Raw genomic sequence first — 20,275 nt, 5'->3', positions numbered from 1 at the left:
TCTTCCCCTATAACTTGAACACTGGCTTCTCGGGGTTCCTATTGTCTGCCCCCTTTTTATATAAAACTATTGAAGCCCTTATATTCTGGGACTATAGTTACCAGGTTTTTTTGGACCAGCGGACATGTTTCAAATTTTGAGAGAGTACTGGAGGTGGCAGGAACAAAATAGGTGCTATGGAGGGGTGTTGCATGACACAAAATTAGAGAGACAGCCACCCTGACAATCTTTTCACAGAAATGTTTAGAAGGCACCTGCACTTTTTATCCCATAAGTTTCCTCCTAAGAGGGCTAGAGACCCGTGTGTGTGTGTGTGCGAGAGAGAGAGAGAGAGAGAGAGAGAGAGAGAGAGAGAGAGAGAGTATGGGGCACTGCCTAGGGGTACCAGTGAAAACTTTCACAGATACAGTGGTGCCCACAGTTGCTAGGTTGTCCACCCCTGTTCCACTGTGTACATCATTTCTATGTGTACATACCTTTGTGAATGTGTTTTATCCACTCACTCACACTGTGGCTCAATTGATCAGGCATGAAGCAATTAGGATTGCACACAGAATGTTTAAAAAAGGAAGAAGCTCAATTTTCACTGAGGAGCTGATTGGGAAAGGATGGGGAACTGCATTAAATTCCCCTTTCACCTCTTCCTGAAGAGCATTGTAACTCTGCTAAAGCATTCTTTAAAAAGGACTCCTTGTCTACCATCTCAGCTGCCGTGTGACAGAGGAGAGACATGTCTGAACTGCCTAGCTGCACACGTGGCCCCCCATTTAGCTAGAGGGCATGTGCTTTGAAACCCCAGTTAGATTTGGTGGCTACACTACATAATGTTTTTTTCCTGTGATGACACAGTGCATCAGGATTGAGTGGGTGAATGAATGAAACCACTAAATAACATAGGAGCAGCTGCCCTCCTGACATCTCCTGCTGCTTATGTGGATGGGACCAGGATGGAGCAGTGGCAAGGTAAGGACTACATGGTTCCATCAGCTGGGCACCCACCACCAATCTGCTCCTCTCACTAGTACATCTCTGCTGCCCCATCCTCATTGCTGCCCTGCATCTGCCCCATGTGGGTAAGCAGCAATTTTGAAATCCCTTGTAGGATTTAAGTTGTTAACATTTCCAAGGGATCACCCCACCAAGTCTTGCATGAATTACCCTTGCTGGATTGGGGATTTTGTCTTTAATTATTCTGAGGCAGTTTTGTAGCCAATTATTTATTATTGGACCTTAGACATTGTAATTGGACTGCTGCGATGTGGAACTCTGTCAAAAAGGCTTTCTTAAAACAGTGCTGCCATTAGAAAAATAGCATTCAGATCAGCAATTTCTTAATTTAATTTCAAGTGTTCAGGAGCCTTGGTATCAATCAATAACCAGCTCAAATGTGAACAAATGTAGAGATTTCCTTTCTTATGCTACTGAGGGTTGTTTTTTTAAATTGTGTGTGTGTGGGGGGGTGTATTTCAACAATTCTTCAACTGATAATGTCAGCATCAAAGATAAGGTATCTTAGAAAAATGGAACATTTGCATTTGATATAGGGCGAATGGGTGTGATTTTGTCCCTACCCCTTGCAGGCCTGAGGAGAACAGGTGAGCTGATCTGGTTATAGCATCCGCTGAGAATGGGGAACACTGAGGCACTCAGTCATGAAGTTCATTAGGAGACCTCGGACCAGCTTAAACTCCTCACAGGGTTTATTTTATTTATAAATTAATTTTATATCCTACCCTTCCTCCCAAATGAGCCCAGGTTGGTAAACAACAAATTTTGTTGTTGTTGTTGCTTAGTCGTGTCTGACTCTTCGTGACCCCATGGACTAGAGCACGCCAGGCACTCCTGTCTTCCACTGCCTCCCGCAGTTTGGTCAAACTCAAGTTAGTCGCTTCGAGAACACTGTCCAACCATCCGTATAGTTAAAGCTATGGTTTCCCCAGTAGTGATGTATGGAAGTGAGAGCTGGACCATAAAGAAGGCTGATCGCCGAAGAATTGATGCTTTTGAATTAGGGTGCTGGAGGAGACTCTTGAGAGTCCCATGGACTGTAAGAAGATCAAACCTATCCATTCTTAAGGAAATCAGCCCTGAGTGCTCACTGGAAGGACAGATCTGGAAGCTGAGGCTCCGCTACTTAGGCCACCTCATGAGAAGAAAAGACTCCCTGGAAAAGACCCTGATCCTGGGAAAGATGGAGAGCGCACAAGGAGAAGGGGACGACAGAGGATGAGATGGTTGGAAACAATAAATAGTAAAATAACAAAAACAGCTTAACAGGAATTCCAGTACAGATGTAGAATGGAAGAGATCTCAACTTAAAAAGGCTTGTTAAAAGAGGAAGAGAGTTGTTGTGAAAATAAGATTTTCGGAGGAGAATGGAAAGATGGGCATATAAGTGTGATAAGTAAGGAAATAAGACGAGCCTGCTGAATCAGGCCAATGGCCCATCGTGTCTCGCATCCTGTTCTCACAGCAGCCAGCCCGATGTCAGTGGGAAATGTAAGCAAATAAATACATATATTTGGCCTCAATTTTCTTCTTATTAGGTAGATCACAACTGGAATCAGGCATGGAAATACACCACAAATAATGTAAATGTAAGGAGGCTGTTGTAGCTGCAGTAAACAACCCACTGGTGCATACCACAAAACCCATGTACATTCCATACATTTAGAGAACTTTGGAGCACATCTCTCCCCCCCCCAGACTCAAGGGATAAGTAGTATCCCCCTCACAGAGCTACAATTCCCAGCACCCTTACCAAAGTACAGTTCTCAGGATTCTTTGTGGGCAAGATGTGCTTTAAATATGCTTTATATGCTTCTCAGCCTCAGTCACTTATCACAGATCAATAGGTTTGTGATTCTGGACTTTTGAATATCTTGTCAATTCCTCTTTTTCTAACCTGCAAATTTTGTATCCTACCAGGAAGGAAGCACAATTCTAAATTACGAATGCATCCATTTCAATGTGGATTTTTAGGACGAAGAGGTAGTAGCCCCCAAGATTTTATGCGGAGAGGTGAGCTCTTATTTAATTATGTATGCTGTGCAAAGATGTACTGCCAATATATTTCAGCTAACACATGTTCTGGGACTTTGCTGAGACATTGCCATCCAGAATATATTGTTCCCTCTCTGTGCCCTATGAAGTCCCAAAGCCCATGTGATTTCAAGTCATCAGAATATCCTAATGAGGTTGCCAAAGGTGCTAAATCTCAAAATGAGAGGAAGGCTATGCGTGTCAGTGAGGAAGAGGCATAAGGATACTGTATATCCTGACCTTGTAAAAGTTTTATGTTTGGGCCTCAGCTCAGAGTAGTTCCTTTATTTTCCCTAAACCTGTCTGGTCATCCCTGTGTGACACATTGGCTAGGTATACGGTGCGATCAAAGCAGATATATGATGGGAGAGCTGTTCCAAAAGTAAGTGTTTACCATTTAAAGCAATAGATTAAGGAGAGTCAAAAAACTAAGTGTGTGGAACATTACATTACAGATGATGGATTGAAGGGAATCAAACAGTGAAGGACAAGGCTGTTTGTTTCAGCACATTCTACAGTGTGAGATAGTACCATTAGTGAAAGAAAAGGCAGCAGAGGTGAAGAATACTGGGCAGGCAAAGAGACGAGGGAACAACATGCTAACTGTTAGAACAGCAGTCATTAAAAATTTTTTTTTTTACCAAGGAAAGGGCCATTAATGAGGCTTTGGATTGCAAACATCTAACTGAAAATTAAGCTACATATTCCTCCTTCTTTACTTATCAGATCCACAAAAGCACAGTTCTGACAGGAAGGAGAAAGAAGAATGAATAATAATGCTGTAGGATGGAGAAAAAATTCAGAGCATTTAAAACAGGATAAATGTAATGGTTTGACGCAGAGAAAAAAAATGACCACAGAAAAACATGGATAGACATGTTCATCATAAAATATACTGTAGGCAGTAGCATTCTGCAATCTGAAGATCTGATCAACATCAATAAAAATATAATTCCATAATGTACAAGGTGTGATTTGGGATGTGAGCTCTCTCTCTCTCTCTCTCTCTCTTTTTCTTTCCTTTCACATTTTTATTGGCCGCCAGGATATCAAGGTATACCTTCTTTGGATCATCCATTCACAAATGAGGGTGAGAATTGTAAACACTTTGAAAAGTGCTGTAAAATCATGAATAACAACAGCAATTGCTTGAAAAGACAAGCATCCTATCCATCTTTGGCAATATCTAAAGTACATACCAGAAAGGTGAGAGAGCAGGGCAGAGGAATATTCGTGGCTGCAAGAAGACCGTTCTGAGGCACTTGGGAAGCACAGAGTTAAGGCTGCACACATCCAAGAGAGGTTAAGGCAGATCACAGGCCAATGACCCGCATTACAGGTATTAAACTCCCTAAGGCAATCCAGTGCTCTGGCCTATAGAAGGGCAGCCGTTTGTCTCAGAAAGGTTGAGAGGAGGAGATAAGTAGCAGCAAGATTTAAGCGGCAGAACAGATTTGAGACAAACAAGCAAGTCCCCAATATTATATAACCCCCTATACTGGATTGTAGCAGTGTCACTTCCCATACAGGACAAAGGAAGCTGCTACACACCAAGTCAAATCACTGGGTGTCAGTATTTTCTCCACTAACTGGAGGTGGCTCTCTAGAGTTCCAGGCAGGTGACATTCCCATCCGTACCTGGAGACAGGGACACAATGTGGGACCATCTGCATGGAATGCAATTGCTCTCCCACTGAACTACAGCCCTGTATGGCCTTAGCAACACTGTGAGGATGTTCTCGCTGAGTTTACCTAAATCGAGGGTTAACTAGGGTGCTCCCATACGATCCCCATATGGAACACTGCATATTCCTACGTTGCAGAGGGTTGGACTAGATGATTGTCAGGGTCCCTTCCAGCCCTACAATTCTATGATTCTAAGGGGGGTTGTGCCTTCGGGGCTCACTTCTTGGTAAACAACAAAACGTGAACCCTGAGAAGAACTCTTCAGAGCTACTGAAGCTGTTTAAAATATGTCAGCCTCTTTGCTTTTGCTTTTCCAAGGGAAACGCATACCTATTGTCTGAACTAAGTGAAATATGAAAATATCTGACTTAAGTTTTATTGGATTTCATTTCCGCTTAGAGGAGAAGGCAATGGCTATGCATGATGAGGTCACCTACGGGTGCAACCCACCAAATGCTGCAGTGGCGGCAGCAAAAGTCTCAGTTTGTTCCTGATGAGCATCTGCAGCACTCCTACATGTCATCGGAGAGGAGAGAGGTTGTTTTGCAGCAAGACTCTGTGGTCTTACTGAAATGAATGGATGCTGCAACACTCAGGACTGCTTGGGCAATTGCACCCTGAGTCATCTACTCTCATTTAACGTAGCAGACCTTGACCTTTCCTGCTCATTAGTCCATCCTGGTTCCACACTCCCAACTAGTTCTGATGCCTGGTGTGAACTCTGAAGGGCAGGGGGAATTGCTATTCCCAATGCCACTAAGGCTAAAAACAACAGCAGCAACCCCACAGTCAGTCCATGCACTAATTTAGTGGAGTGCTGCTCACAAATGTGGGGCTCTGCTTTGACTGGAGATTTTTTTCTCACTGAGTTCTACTCACTATACCAATCTGTTACAAATAAATAAATAAGACCCATCTCAGCCAAATTCTCTAATTATCATTTTAACCCACTCCTGCCTTTTCAAAAATAATTTAAAGTAATAAAATATTTTAAAATTTACAAGGCAGGTAGCAAGCCATGAATTTTTTGTGCTTATTCTTACAGGTTGACAGTGTTCATAGGAGTCAATTCCTAGGGCTGAGGGCCCTTTGCCCCCCCCCCCGAAAAAATATTTGAGGGAGCTAGCCCCCCCCCCCAGTTAACAGGCATTGCCATTCACATGGTGTGCATGCGCCACATCTTGTGACTGATTATGAAGGGCTGGGCTTAACTCCACCCCACACAATATTTTATTCAACTTGGCACCCCGGCAATGTTCCATGCCTTTGTGAAAACCCCAAACTAGTCTCACAATGTGAAATGTGATACATTTCATGTGGATTTGTGCCGCAAGGCCCCCAAGCTCACCCCCAAGTAAATCATTTCACACTGACATGTAATTTTGGTTTCAGGGGCAAAATTTAGGCCACAACTTTATTGATTACAGCAAAGTCAGTGGTCTTGGCTTAGGCATGGACAACAGACTATAACTGACTCCTGCCTCTCTGGCAGATAGTCTGGAAGGGTAAACACCAAACGAGGGAGCAACATCGATGAAAATCAACTGAAGCTCACCCCAGGGTTCCTGTAGTCCTGCCATGGCCCTAGCCCCTCAAATGGACTTTGGACGAGATCCAGGACCCCCAGATTCCTTTACCGGAATACCCTTATTCATGGAGGGGCAGGTGATGGCCGCACCTCCACTCCCACACACCTATATTTGTTCCCTGTTTAATTATCTTGGCTTGCAAAGTTTATACATTTTATATTTTTACATTCTCTTTTCACTTTGTTTTCTTTTTGTATATCTGGAGGGTAGGAGCCAAACCGATGGATTTAAATTACAAGAAAAGAGATTCCGACTAACCTTTAGGAAGAACTTTCTGATGGGGAGAGCTCTTCAACAGTGGCATGGACTCCAACGGAAGGTCGTGGACTCTCCTTTGTTGGAGATTTTTCAACAGAGGTTGGATAGCCATCTGTCAGGGATTAGTCAACTGTAATTCCTTCATTGCAGGGGGTTGGAATGGATTACCCCTGGGATCCCTTCCAGCTCCGCAGTGCTATGATTCTTGGCTCCCTTCAATCTGCTGCTCACAAGTCCTGACAAATCTGCGACAAGTGGCTTGGTTTATGAAATGGAGCATTTGCTAGAATCTGCGTGCAACGATACAACTTTTCTGATATGGCGAAAGTATATTTCGTATACCGATCAATGCTATTTTAAACTGGATGACTTGGAGGAAGTTAGGAGCATGTCAGCAGGCAGTGTTGTGTTCAGAACAGAGAAACCATACAAGTAAAGTCTTGTCTATCCTTCCTCACTTAGTAATTGTACTAACTCTGATACTGATAAAGACACTTAAAAAACTGTTTTTATGAGAGAAAATAAATGTAGTTGTTCAGAGTTGCCTTTTGGCCATTTCATTTTTCACACATTACTTTGCTGTTATGTAGCAGCATCGCATGCATTAGTCATAAGCAGCAATGGTGGAAGACTGAAGAGAAAGCGAAAAGTTTCATATTGTTCTAAGGTTATTTACTGTATGGAGGCTTCCCATAATGGCAAGGCTAGCAGGTGGCCACTTCTCACAAAGCCTGTGAGAAGGGAAGCGGTGTCACAGTGATAGCTGGAGTCAAAAGCAACATCAGAAGACAGGCGTCGGGTCAAGAAGCCACATGAGCTGCCCTCAAGGAGCAGAAACAAAAATAAGGTGATGGTGGACTCTTCTTCCTTGGAGGTTTTTAAGGAGAGGTTGGATAGTCACCTGTCATATATGATCTAGTTGAGATTTCTGCATTGCAGAGGGTTGGAATAGTTGACCCTCAGGGTCAACTCTACAATTTCATGGTTCTATGATTCTGTGTAGGGAGCTGTGATGGCCTGGAGGAGCTACTGAAGCTGTTTGTCTTCCCACCTACACCAGCTGTGTGAAATGAAGCCCAGGTTTGCTGAAGGATGGTGGGAGTAGAACAACAAAAGCAGGAGAAGTCTTCTTTCTGCTTTATAAGCCACAGAGGGACAGGGAGAGAGGAGGCTGGAGAACAGGAAGAGAAGGAAGCAGAAACACATATCTAGAAAACGTTTGTTATATGGTAGGTTAATGGATTGTGGTTATGCCAGAAGGAAGTAGGGAGGGAGAAACTGTCTCTTTCCTGCTCTCTGATGAGCTGGGGTTCTTAGGTCCAAGATATGGAAGCCAAGAGTGGTTCTAATCCCTGTTTCCTGGTGTAAAAAGGGGACTGCAAATGCTCTGAGTGTTGGGGGCTTGGGAGAACTTACCACAGGAGTTTACCACAGCAGTCGTTTTGTCTTCCCTGGAGGGAAGAGTTACTCAAACTGGAATACATGAAACAGTGGTGTCTAAGACACAGTGAAGCATCATTGGTTTCCTGGGGTTTTCAACAGGCTGCTGAAGCTGCAGTTCTTGGCCTAGTCATTGTAGATATGCTATGCCTATACTTTCGCCAGTCAGCCAGCAGATGTCTCAGTCCTCCCCAAGTTCTACAGAGATGTAGCATAGAATCATAGGCCTAAACACATGGAATTTGCCTGAATGAGCATGGAAATGCATACCCACCCAACACCAAATGTGTGCAGCCTGCCTATTAAAGATAAAGTCGCTCAGATTCGGGAAGAGGTAGACGCCACCGTGGGAGCAGGGCCGGGGCGGGAGAGTGCTAGAGTCCTGTCTAGTCAAATTGTGTGGGATCAATTCCAATCTGTTACCTCCGAGGATGTGGACAGGCTGCTTGGACGAGTGAAACCAACCACCTGTCTCCTTGATCCTTGCCCATCCTGGCTTATAAAAGCTAGCCGGGAAGGGCTGGGCGATGGGCTTCGTGGGGTGGTGAATGCTTCCCTCCGTGAGGGAGCCTTCCCAGACCCGCTGAAAGAGGCAGTTATTAAACCGCTTCTTAAAAAAAATCTTTAGATGCGGCCACGATGGCCAACTATCGCCCAGTCTCAAATCTTCCATTCTTGGGCAAGGTGATTGAGCGAGTGGTTGCTGAACAACTCCAGGCATGCCTGGAAGAAGCAGACCATTTGGATCCCTTCCAATCAGGATTCAGGCCTCATCACGGGACTGAAACTGCCTTGGTTGCACTGGCTGATGATCTCCGGCAGGCTAGGGACAAAGGTGAGAGCTGTTTCCTAGTTCTGCTGGATCTCTCAGCGGCGTTTGATACCATCGACCATAACATCCTTCTGGACCGTCTTGAGGGGCTGGGAGCTGGGGGCACTGTCATACAGTGGTTCCGCTCCTTCCTCCTGGGCCGTGTTCAGAAAGTGGTGGTGGGGGATGAGTGTTCAGACCCCTGGGCTCTCACTTGTGGGGTGCCTCAGGGTTCTGTCCTCTCCCCCATGCTTTTCAACATCTACATGCAGCCGCTGGGAGATGGTTTGGGCTGGGTGTTCATCAGTATGCAGATGATACCCAGCTCTACCTTTCTTTCAAATCAGAACCAGTGAAGGCGGTGACAGTCCTGTGTGAGTGTCTGGAGGCGGTTGGAGGATGGATGGCGGCAAACAGATTGAGATTGAATCCTGACAAGACAGAAGTACTGTTTCTGGGGGACAGGAGGCGGGCAGGTGTGGGGAATTCCCTGGTCCTGAATGGGGTAACCGTGCCCCTGAAGGACCAGGTGCGCATCCTGGGAGTCATTTTGGACTCACAGCTGTCCATGGAGGCACAGGTTAAATCCGTGTCCAGGGCAGCTGTGTACCAGCTCCATCTGGTACGTAGGCTGAGACCCTATCTGCCCACGGACTGCCTCACCAGAGTGGTGCATGCTCTGGTTATCTCCCGCTTGGACTACTGCAATCCGCTCTACGTGGGGCTACCTTTGAAGGTGACCCGGAAACTACAACTAATCCAGAATGCAGCAGCCAGACTGGTGACTGGGAACGGCCGCCGAGACCATATAACACCAGTCTTGAAAGACCTACATTGGCTCCCAGTACGTTTCCGAGCACAATTGGTGCTGACCTTTAAAGCCCTAAACGGCCTCGGTCCAGTATACCTGAAGGAGCGTCTCCACCTCCATCGTTCTACCCGGACACTGAGGTCCAGCACCGAGGGCCTTCTGGCGGTTCCCTCACTGCGAGAAGCCAAGTTACAGGGAACCAGGCAGAGGGCCTTCTCGGTAGTGGCGCCCTCCCTGTGGAACGCCCTCCCACCAGATGTCAAAGAGAACAACAACTACCAGACTTTTAGAAGACATCTGAAGGCAGCCCTGTTTAGGGAAGCTTTTAATGTTTGATGTATCATAGTATTTTAATATTCTTTTGGAAGCCGCCCAGAGTGGCTGGGGAAACCCAGCCAGATGGGCGGGGTATAAATAATAAATTATTATTATTATTATTACTATTAGACCACTGTCCAATCATTATAAGGGTCAACAGAAAACAGTCGGGAAAAACAGACACATCGGAAACGTTTGGCAAATGACATAATAGGTTTTAGATGCTACATCTTTGAACCAAGATGGGAGAACCATTGGATATTATTGTCCCTGGGTAAAAATTCTCTATGAAGGACAGGAAAGGGAAGGGTGTACTAGGGGTGTTGTTCTTTATGTCAAAGATGACATTGTCAAACTAACATGGGACATCAGAGCTGACTGATTCCTCCACAGAATGCTGTGGGTAACCATAGCAAGCCTCAATAGTAATTTAGGACTCAGGATATACAACTGCTACCTCTGACCAAAATGCTCAGATTGATACTGAGTTCATATTGTTTAACAGTATGCCACTTTTCCAGTTTACATAATTCACTTATTATTACAATGCATAACAGAATTTAAATAGTCATAAACAATAGGCAATTTATTAATACATCTACATCAGGCATGGCCAAACTTGGCCCTCAAGATGTTTGGGGACTACAACTCCCAACATCCCTAGCTAACAGGACCAGTGGTCAGGGATAATGGGAACTGTGGTCCCAAAACATCTGGAGGGCCAAGCTTGGCCATGCCTGATCTACCTGAAAGTCAAACAGCCTACTGTTAAGTCATAACAAGGTCTAAGAAAATTCAAGGTCAGAGTAAAAATAATGCCCCTCCAAAATTAACTGACCCCAGCAATGACCCCTAAATATTACCCTACCATGCAGGTCTGTAGACACATTGAGCAGCAGAATCAGCATTTGCAGCAGGAGTCAGTCATTTCTCCAAGCCAGATAGAAATGGGCAAGACAATGAGTAGGAAAGCAGGCAGGCATCGAAAGGGGAAAGTGCTTAATTATTGGCTGATTCTAATTACTGTAACAGAGGTTGGGTAAGTGCAGGAAAGGTACCGCCAAGTTCAGGAGGACACCACCATTGGTAATCAACAGTCAAGGAAGATATTAGAGGTAAGAAGGCTTCCTTCAGAATATCGACCAAATGTGAACAAAAAGGAACAGATCCAGTGGCAAAAGAAATGCAAGCAGACAATAAGGGCTACTAAAAAAGGAATATGAGAGCCATAAAATATTTTGGTACATTAGAAGCAGGAAACTGGCAAGGGAGGCAATTGTTCAACAAACAAATTAAAGGATGCTAAAGAGGATATTCAAAGAGTGGTTTCACCATAAGTTTCCATAAAGGCATTGTGACATTGTTGCTGTTGTTGTTGTTTAGTCATTTAGTCGTGTCCGACTCTTTGTGACCCCATGGACCAGAGCACACCAGGCACGCCTGTCTTCCACTGCCTCCCGCAGTTTGGTCAAACTCATGCTGGTAGCTTCGAGAACACTGTCCAACCATCTCGTCCTCTGTCGTCCCCTTTTCCTTGTGCCCTCAATCTTTCCCAACATCAGGGTCTTTTCCAGGGAGTCTTCTCTTCTCATGAGGTGGCCAAAGTATTGGAGCCTCAGCTTCAGGATCTGTCCTTCCAGTGAGCACTCAGGGCTGGTTTCCTTAAGAATGGATAGGTTTGATCTTGCAGTCCATGGGACTCTAGTTTCCATATATTGCTAGATATTCTGAGCAATTTCAAGAAAGGGAATGACATATATATTGTTCATTAAAATTGCTATGGCATTCAGTCAAAAGAGCAGAGCAGTAAGTGACCCAAGAGTCCAGCATTTCATGATATCAGAAAGTAGCTGAAGCACCTTATTTCTGTAATACTTCAAATGGAGTTCAGAGGCCATGGAACAGCCATCCGATTTTAATGTTTTTCAGTCACTACTAACCTGAGGCTTGATGCGAACTACTGACCCGTATGTGAAAGGTTATCCTGCTATCATCCCCGCCTTGAGTATACTTGCTATCCTGCCTGCTATTTTTTATGTACTACTATCCAAAATTCACGAAAATTTAAGTGTCAGACTTGGGCTTAAATTGATGCAAGGCAATCTGCAGGACAGCTCAGATTTTCCATTGCTAATCCCAGAAAGTGACAGGGCATTTTATCTTGGTTTTACCTGCCTAACTGAATTAGCTGTTCAAAGTTTTGAACAAAGTAATGAACACAGTTCCAGCAAGGTCTGCATGGTGCAGTTTTTAGGACGGGACTTGATTTTTATAATGATTTTCTGAATCTCAGGATCATTTGGGTTCTCTACTGAAACCAAACAAAAGTGAAAAGGCTGTGTAAACCTGACTATGGATAAACAATGCTTTTAGCCTTCCCAGGAGCATCTTGGATGGCCACTGTTGCAGTTGCAAATCTGGCAGTTTATGGACCAAATCCAGATCATTGAGAGCTGCTGTTTATTCCACCAGTTGCTAGCACAGAGATGAAATAGTCTTGTGGAGGAAGTGATAGAGGTGAAAATGGAATTTTGGAATAAGCCATCTAAGAGGCAATACACCCCACCTTATTTTCATGGTGGCACTTTGGCAAACTAAATTTTTGACCAGAGTGAGGTCTTACTGCTGCAGTGCTTCAGCACTGTACCTCTCTTAAAAAGACAAAAGGAACAAAGAAACAACCCCCCTTTCCTGGTTGGTTTCTGCCCTGGGGGATGGACAAATCTGTCAAATGCGGGTTATCATTTTTGCAATCCTAACATCAGTTCACTCTGTTTCTGTATCAGCTTGCTTAAAAAAATGCATGAAAATTCACTTGCATTGTCCTGCAAATTTTTCCCAATACTCTTTTAACACAATTTTCTATAATACACTGCATTGCTGTACATATTTCACTAATATATGCATTTTTAATAGGAGAAAAGCAGTGCAAAATCCAGAGAAGTGAAAACTCCAAAGGTTTTGGTGTGTTTGGGTCAGATATTGGTTCAGGAAGTGCATTTTGGGTAGGTTAGCATAAACAAAAAGTGTCCAAATTTCACACTCAGTGGAACCTGTAAAGTTTCTTAGGATCATGTATTGCAGACCATATCTAGTATGTATTGTGCCTGCTTCATTATTTGTGGCTGATTCACAAACTGCATAACTGTGCCTTGCCCTTCTCTTTTTCTTAACTTATGCTCCCCAACAAGATAACTCACCTTGAACTTTGCAGTGGGATAGGTATAACTATAAACAGATTATATAGTCTACTCCACTAATGATCTATTGATTGTGGCAGTGAACAAGGCTGGACTAGTTCTTTCCAGTCACAGTTCCGTTTTCTGTTGAGACTTTGATCTGACTTCTGACTACATTACTGAATGCGAGCTTTGGGGAAAGAAACTCTGACCATTTCTGCTAATATTGTAAGCATGCCAAGATCAAGTAGTTCACAAGGTCTTTGGAAGTGAAATCCGCATGCTTTGCTATTGACTTTTTATCATCCTTAGCTTCAGAACCCGCGAGATGGAACAGAGAAGCAAATTTGTTTCATCTTTTCTGCCAGATTATGATCTGGAAATGCCTCGATTTTTTGTTATATCTTTGTGGCTCGTAATTTTGATTTCAGAGGAAGGACTGTGGGCATTGGCCTGCTTCCATAGAGTTGGGTAGTACAGTAGGAGAGTTCAGCCATGAAACAGTAATACATCAATAAGACAGAACTGCTATCCACAGAGAATGATGACACACTGGTTTTTCACTTTTAGAACACTGCTGGGCTTCCAAAAGTAGCCAGCAGGGGAAAGTATTCCACATGCTCAACCATCTTATCTCGCAAACACCTGAAGTAGCAAATGGTTGATCTGTAAAATATAGGAGAGCAGAACAGGAAAAGTGGCATTCAGTTGACAATACTGACTATGAATATGAATAGGCTCACTCTGAATCACAGGCACTTTCCAGCCATTGTGCAATTGTATTGTTTTGCTTTGCTTTGATTCTGTTATTCAGAAAAGAAAATCTCCTGTGACAAGGTACAGTAATTCAGAGAGCCGGTCAATGACCTTTTTATCTTTCCACCATGGTTCAGTTGCAGCCCTACTAAAAATGATAGAAAAACAAATCAGCAATTGATGTAAAAGGTTCCAGGTCCATTTATGGTGTTATGTCAGGTCAGATGAACTTGCTTCCAGTTCATTCCACATGAGAGAGCCAGCACGAGACAGGAGCTTGTGCAGTACAAGGGGGGCATTCACCTGAGACTCCAGTTTATGAGACAGAGATAGCTTTCTTTGAGAAACAATTGTAAGTTAGTCAGAAACACACAAAGCGGATAATTACTAATGGTATTCATGGTTGCTAATATATGACTGGGGGTATATAAAAAAAGAATCTCCTTTGAAGAGGATTTTTTGTGCAGGGTGAATGAGCAATAAACTAAGTGTAGAATATTCTGAATAACAATAATAAAAAAGCACATCTAACCAACTGACCAAAACTTCCATCACTACCAATCGTTACTTGCTTTGGCTGGTAAATCTCCCCCTCAAAGTTAATTATAAGCTTGAGTGGGCTCAAACTTAAGAGCAAACTAATTAAATAGAAAACTGGTGGTACGTAACTGCCAATGACTTGATGTTTTGCCAGGAGCAGGTATGGAAAAAACCTTGGACCATTTCTGAGAGCATTCAAAGCAAAGTATTGGACAGTACCCCATCATTCACTCTAGAGCCATTGAACTGTATTCAACCTAGGTGGAATACATCCATCTAAACAAATGAACCAAAGTTAGTTATAGCTATTAGTGTCAATGGGTCTACTTTGAGTAGGAACTAACACTGAATACCACCCATTCAAAACAAGGAAGAGTAAGTGTGCCACTGTCTCCCCTGGATTGTGGCCATTGTGTTGGTTTGAATATGACAAATGCTTTGTTTGTTGAGGCTACTTAGAAGAAACTGAGTCTTCATCTGTGTTAGGGCATATTTACATGACTCATTCTTTGGTGATTGGCTGTGCTGCTTGCAATCTTCACAATTTTTATTATTATGATTTATAAGCATCTCACCCATTTTTCCTAAGGGGACAGTGAAATTCATCTAGCAGTACAGAGCAGCAAAACGATGGCTGCCAGAAAGAAATGGCAGTGACATCTCCTACATCCTGAATTCCTTGTAGTGATTGCTACATCATTGTTTGCCTTTAGAGGCCAGGTGAAAATATTCTTATTTACCCAGACCTTCAGCCCTTAATTTGGAGACTAACTAGTTATATCAGGGGCTCTTTGGTGTTTCCCACCCCATGCCAAAAAGGTAGATGCGTAATTCATTAAAATGGGGGGGGCAGACAACAAGTTCTAAATGCTTTAGCCTATGCAATCTGAATGGAGCATGTATTTTCAGATATTTGTTGTTATTTCCAGTTGCATCTACACTTTTGGACTCCTTGTCTATTGACCTCGAGCAGGTGCCTTCACTGTATTCTTTTTGGTACCTGATAAAGCCTACCCAGATATGTAGAATGCTGATGTGTGTTTTAACATGGTCTTAGATCATGGGTAGGCAAACTAAGGCCCGGGGGACGGATCTGGCCCAATCGCCTTCTAAATCTGGCCCATGGACGGTCCAGGAATCAGCATGTTTTTACATGAGTAGAATGTGTGCTTTTATTGAAAATGCATCTCTGGGTTATTTGTGGGGTATTTGTTATTTGTTAATTCCCCGCCCCAATATAGTCCGGCCCCCCACAAGGTCTGAGGGACAGTGAACTGGCCCCCTGCTGAAAAGGTTTGCTGATCCCTGTTTTAGATCATTTGCTGGTTTTAACCTTTTAAACATGTTTCAAGCAGTTGTTTCTAACTCTTTTTACTCTTCATTCTATTGCTTTCTTCTTCTTTTTTTGGCAAATTGCTTTAAGCTGGTTGCTGTTGTTATTTTCACAATCAAGCGGTGTTTTAAATTTTGTAAAATAAATAAATAAATAAATGTTGAGTACCGAAAGAATGCACCGTGGGTATACAGTGGTACCTCGGGTTAAGTACTTAATTCGTTCCGGAGGTCCGTTCTTAACCTGAAACTGTTCTTAACCTGAAGACTACTTTAACTAACGGGGCCTCCCACTGCCGCCAGCCACCAGAGCACGATTTCTGTTCTCATCTTGAAGCAAAGTTCTTAACCGGAAGCACTATTTCTGGGTTAGCAGAGTCTGTAACCTGAAGCGTATGTAACCTGAAGCGTATGTAACCTGAAGCGTATGTAACCTGAGGTACCACTGTACAAGCAATAAGCACTGTATACTTATTGTCAACCTAGCAGTTTGAAAGCACGTCAAAGTGCAAGTAGATAAATAGGTACCGTTCCGGCGGGAAGGTAAACTGCGTTTCCGTGCACTGCTCTGGTTCACCAGAAGCAGCTTAGTCATGCTGGCCACATGACCCGGAAGCTGTACGCCAGCTCCCTCATCCAATAAAGCGAGATGAGCACCTCAACCCTAGAGTCGTCCGCAACTGGACCTAATGGTCAGGGGTCCCTTGACTCATCACTTGACCTTTACTCATCACTTCCATAAGTTAGCCCCACAAAAGTGACATGGGCAGTAGAGCTCATGAGGATAACTGTTCCTTGGGAGGCTTCCTTATTTCCAATCAGACCAGAAACGCCTCAGGAGTAGCCTGTCTTGCTCATGTTATCCTGCAGATTCTGACAACTATTATTAGAAACGGCAGGCATGTCAAAGTGAAAATTCATGAGAAAAAATATAATCTGCAGAGATTCAGTTTGGATTCAGCTCAAGCTCTGGATGAAAGTTTTAGACTTGCACTCTCTGTAATAGTTCACTTGGTGCTTTCTACAACAAGGAGGGTGATAAAAAGACAGAATGAAAAACAAAAAAACAAAACCACACACCAGGAAATCACAAACAATAAATTGAAGAGTGCTGGCTCTGTGTGTCTCTCTCTCTTCTGCAAGTTAGAAATGGAAGTTAAAGGCACAAAACTCTCCCATATAGCTGTCACTTCCTTCACTGCTGAGCGTATCACTAGCGGTGACATGGATTTTCATGGGAGTGTCTTATTATTAAGCTTCCATCACTTCCACAGTAAAAGACTGTTGCATGCATTGAAGGGAAGAAAGAGGCAAGGACCATTGCTTGCTGACAGCTGAGACTTGGTATTCTCTTTTAAAAATGCTTTCCCCAAAACTCCCTGCAAGAAATAGACTCCTTGGGGAGTCTTCTGTGGCCTGTACTTGTGAAGGCGTGACTCCAGCATCAAGTGCAGAAACAAGTCAGTTTTCTTTGCTGTTCTAAAAATGACACTGTCAGGATATTTTCAAGGACAGCCCCATGGATTTTGTAAGGGAAAGTAGTCTTGGTCTTCAAAGACTATATGTACTGTGTTGCAGTGCCCCGTGTTTTAAAAGTGAGACAAGGCACTGTGTTTCACTCCAGCCCTTTAAAATAATTTCATGTAAGATGTTCAGGGAATGTGTCTGCTTCCCTCAGGTTGTCTTTCAAATGGCAGTTCGGCATCGCCTACACTGACTGGTAGCCATTCTCTTGCATTTTAGATAGGACCGTTACCTAGCCCTACCAGGGAGCCTACCTAGGGGCAGTGAAGGCAGCAAAGAAGGTATACTTTGGTGCCTCCATTGCATCCTCAACATGACATCCAGCAGAGATTTTCTGGATAATGTGGGGCCTCTTGCAGTCTGGCCCAAAGGAGGTGGCAGAACCAAAGGCAGCTTGCTGTGGCTGGTTTGCAAAGCATTTTGAGGGTAAAATTGCTTGCACCCACCAAGATCTCGGCTCTGCTATTATAGCAGATGAATCTCACGGGGTGTCCAGAGCACAGTCTAGTCCAGGGGTCAGCAACCTAAGGCCCATGGGGCCCAGTGGCCAGAGGAGGTTGTTTGACCAGCCAATGAGCAGCCCCCGAACTGAGCTGCCTGCTCGCACGCTGCGCTAAACTGGTGCAGTGTGGTGTGGGGACTTGCTTCCGCAGCACCAAAAATCATGCCTGCGCAGATGCTGAAAATCGTGGCTGCGCATGTGCAGATGCCAAAAATCACAGGGGGGAGGGGGCGATCTGGCCCACAGAGGGATCCCTGTGGGACCGATCTGGCCCAGGCAAGATAAACCCTGCTGACCCCTGGTCTAGTCCTGTTGTGTTTGATGGCTTTCAGTTAGTAAGGCTCAAGGACGTGGACAAAGTGCTTGGATTGGCCATGGTGACGACTTGAGCTCTGGCCTCTTGCTCCTCTTGGCTGATAAAAACTTGCAGGCAGAGCCCAGCTGGCTGGCCCAGGGAGGTGTTTAATGCCTCCTTGTGAGACGGGGTGGTTCCTACCTGCTTGAAGGAGGCACTGGAGAAACCACTCCTCAAGAAGTCCTCTGTGGATTCAGAAAATCTAAGTAACTACCAGCCAGTTGCTAATCTCCCCTTCTTGGGCAAGGTTCTTGAGCAGGTTCCAGGCACTCTTGGAGGAAACTGATTTGCCAGCATCAGCTTCTAAGTGCTTTATAAAGAATTAAAAACCAGTACATGAATATTAAAGCGAAAACATCAATTAGAACAAGGCAGCAATTAAAACAGGAGCCTCAGGTTGAGAGATCAGGGGGATGCCTGAGTAAAGAGGTGTGTCTTTAAATTTCGTCGTAGGAAATCCCATAGTTTAACTATGCACTGTGTGAAGAAGTACTATTTGTCTTTCCTGGTTCTCCCGCTAGTCAGCTTCATTGGAAGACTATGGGTTCTAGTAATATGATAGAAGTTGAAAAACTTCTTCCTACTCCCTATCTTGACACCTTGCACAATTTTATACACCTTTAACATGTTGCACACTTATTGGGCTTCACCCCCTCTAAACTAAAACGTCCCTATCTACTTTAGTCTTTCCTCCTAGGGGAGTTATTCTGGTCCTTTGATAATTTGGGTTGCTCTTTCCTGTTCCTTTTCCAGTTCTACACTACCCATTTTGAGGTGTGGTCACCTGAACAGTACACAATATTGTAATCTGTAATATTGATTGTATGAGCTCTCGGCTGCTGTTCTAGAAATAACAGTAAATCTGAACCTGGACTTTTAAGTCTTGGATCATATGTTTCATTGTTTTTTTTAAAAAATTCAAAACTATTCCTAATCAGTCTATATGGCATAATCAGAATAGTGTATGGTCAGAATAGTAAACGTAATATGGGCATAGAATATAAATGTTCAATCCTGCCACTGCCAAAAACCTTGCAGAAGAGATGACATTTTCAGTGCTATATATATATTGCTTATCTAAACCAATCACAGTCTGACACCCACAGCTCTGGGAAAGATCTTAACTCTTATGACTTGGCAGAACACGAACTTAACAGATGGACATAAGAGTAAGTAGCCAAAAAGCTTGTACTCTATGTACATTTAGGGTGATGGTTGATGACAGGATTCCCAGACTGGAATTTCCAAACAGCTGTCAATCCTGAATCTATAAGCCTATGTTTAAAGGGATATGTCACAGCTAATCCTATTCTGAGATAATTCCATTTACAAAGACAATAATTTCTAGAAGTAGCCCAGGAAATCACATTGTCTGTTTTGGGAGTTGTTGTTTTTTAAAACCCAAACTATCTGTAATATCTATTTTTTTAAAAAATATATCTCAGCAAATAAGAATCCTTTACTGTTTTACATTTTAAAAGTGTAAGCAAGAAGGAAAGCTAAATGTATGCATTTATTTTATTTATTTAGGAAATGCATATTCCTCTTTTCACTATACGCCTCGAAGCAGCTTATAGGGAAAAAAAGCATGCAATGTATAAACTTTAAAATAGAGATTGAAGCATCGTAAACAGGACATTGGAACAAGAAGAATGGTGCAAATTTCCTTGAAATGAAATCATTTTAACCTAGCGCCTGAAACTTAGCAGATTTACAGAAGCCATCCTGGTTTCTGATTTCATCCTGGAGTGTCCCACTTTTCCTTAGGATGCCCCTATTTTCATCTGAGAAATGTTGGTATGCAAATTCATGGCACATAAGGCTATCAATGGCTACTTGCCCCGACAACTATATTCCATCTTCATTGTAAGAGGCAATATGCCTCTGAATGCCAGTTTCTGGAATTCATGAGCAGAGAAAATGCTTTTTTCCTCAGCTCCTGCTTGCAGTTTTTCCATGGGCATCAGGCTGGCCACTGTGAGAACAGGATATTGGGCTAGATGGTCCAATCCAGCAATTCACATGTTCTTAGGGAGAACAGGTTGCCGTGCACACATGTGTATCACCACAAACAGAGGCTCTTATGTATGATGATCTACCAAGGGTTTGGCAAATCTTGTTTCTGCTGCCTT

General features: G+C 43.5%; 2 long non-coding RNA genes across 2 annotated transcripts in view; both read left to right on the top strand.

Moving 5' to 3' along the window:
* The window catches only part of LOC309542848, a 680,556-nt gene that overhangs the window by 497,174 nt on the left and 163,107 nt on the right, over window positions 1–20,275 (top strand). The gene's annotated exons all lie outside the window — the stretch shown is intronic.
* On the top strand, window positions 484–4,002 carry LOC309542716. The gene is made up of 3 exons (XR_014224388.1): window positions 484–963; window positions 2,929–3,021; window positions 3,769–4,002. It is a non-coding gene; the product is annotated as an uncharacterized lncRNA (long non-coding RNA).

The sequence above is a fragment of the Podarcis vaucheri genome (assembly GCF_965113315.1).
Source record: "Podarcis vaucheri genome assembly, chromosome: 1".
Taxonomy (NCBI): domain Eukaryota; kingdom Metazoa; phylum Chordata; class Lepidosauria; order Squamata; family Lacertidae; genus Podarcis; species Podarcis vaucheri.
The sequence above is the reverse complement of the archived record's forward strand: the minus strand, read 5'-3'. Positions and strand labels throughout refer to the sequence as shown.